This window comes from Aplysia californica, unplaced genomic scaffold, assembly GCF_000002075.1.
Source record: "Aplysia californica isolate F4 #8 unplaced genomic scaffold, AplCal3.0 scaffold00179, whole genome shotgun sequence".
Classification (NCBI taxonomy): domain Eukaryota; kingdom Metazoa; phylum Mollusca; class Gastropoda; order Aplysiida; family Aplysiidae; genus Aplysia; species Aplysia californica.
This window is the reverse complement of record NW_004797449.1, coordinates 987,456-989,532: the sequence shown is the minus strand read 5'-3', so window position 1 is coordinate 989,532 and position 2,077 is coordinate 987,456.

Sequence of the window (2,077 nt, the reverse complement as noted above, 5' to 3'; positions counted from 1 at the left end):
ATAATATATTAATATATACTCACACACAACTTTTTCTCTAAAAGTAAAGTTGAAAGAAAAGGAGAGATTATCAGATTAAGTATCGAGGGACAAAGCACATTTTGAACAGAACAAAAAAAGGATTTTTCTTACTACAACTCTTGTCAAAAGATTGTGGAGTGGACGGGGTTTTCCGAAAAGCCCGTGATAATTTATGGAACCCTTCTGTGTAGTGTAGCTTAGTCCCAATAAAGTCTACTGTATGTATATAGAACCATAGACTTGCATTATAATATTCAAGACCTGGGGCTTCAGACGTAATTTCGGTTCACTAAGTAGCATACCATTTTACTCTATTTGGAACCAAATGAAGGACAACAAAGGAAACGCTGATCACGTGCCCGAAAATTATAGTGAGACTGGTATTTTGTGTTTCATTCCCGTATCCATATTACAGTGCGCAACTACGAAGACAAGGTTTTTTTTAGGAGAGCAAAGAGTGGCAGCCATGTCAGTGCCTGGTTTAGGATATTCTAACTTAATTAAGTCTCTGGGTTCCGGTTAAGTCTACTAAAACACGGTGTGTAAATAGTTCTCGCTATGAAATCATTTGGATAGCGTCATACTAAAGATAGTGGGGTACAGAAGTCTACAGTAGACACAGCAGATTGGGGAACTCCTCGGGACTGACACGGGCGCCGGCACCCATGGAGATATAATTGGCCACCTGATATCTCACCTGAAAACTTGATAGAAGTCAGGTGTTAGAATGATAACAGTGTACTTGTGCAGATCACCATCATCATCACCATCATCATCATCATCATCATCATCATCATCATCATCATCATCATCATCATCATCATCATCATCATCATCACTTTCCTGACAAAGCCTATAAAGGCGAAATGTTGAGCTTATTTTATAGTGTCATAACTATTAAAAGAGACACTCACGACTCCCTCAATTTTTGTTTGCTATCATGCTTACAACAACAACGACGACGATGACGACGACGACGATGATGATGATGATGATGATGATGATGATGATGATGATGATGATGATGATGATTTTAAAAAATACTAACGCCCTTTTAGACAGATAATGATGAAAGTTTAGGATTGACTTATATTACTATCACAATTCATTTAGTCTTTGGTTGACACATAAGGATTAAAGTAATCAACATAAACGTCTTTTATTCCCCAAATCAAACGCTGAAATGGGATTAAAATTTTAAGAAATTTGAGGGAAAAAATATTGAAGACTCAGCCGTGATTCGAACCCTTGACTTCTGGGCTGCTGTCACTTTCTTCATGACTTACTACATAACGAAGGGCCGGGTGCTATTTCTGAAACAACTGGATCCTGTAAAAACGTACAGCTCGGGGGGCCATCATTGATTAGTAACCCAAGATCAGCAGATCGATATCTAATGAATATTCATGTGGGCGAGATCTGTGATGACGTTGACCCTTGTTTTAAGGTGAACGCAGTAATTACCTCCCGTGTCCGTGTACACAGTAATTACTGTGTGTGTCCCTGCATCTTCTGTGCTCTTTCCATCAACGTCATCTGCACATTAACTCCAGTTAAGATTTGCTACCTGTCGGAGAGATTTCTACATCCACCTAGAGACGAAAATGAAAGATAATAATATTCTTATTATGTACATGCATTTGCGCCTGCGTTAAACATTTATGCGCATATTATTACATAAACACATTCGTGTGTGTACACACGCTTGCTTACGAACATGCAGATGCAGACAGACATTCAATCAGACAGACAAAGAGACAGACAGACAGGCAGACAGACAGACAGACAGACAGACAGACAGACAGACAGACAGACAGACAGACAGACAGACACTAATATTCAGGCAAATTGGTTAGCGAAAGTGGTATTTCCCTTTAAAAATATGCATAAAGACACATTTACATTTACACAGGCTAAACATGAGAGAGATGAAAGATACAGAAGTGGTACACACACATTATATCTATCTATATATCTATCTATCTATCTATCTATCTATCTATCTATCTATCTATCTATCTATCTATCTATCTATCTATCTATCTATCTATCTATC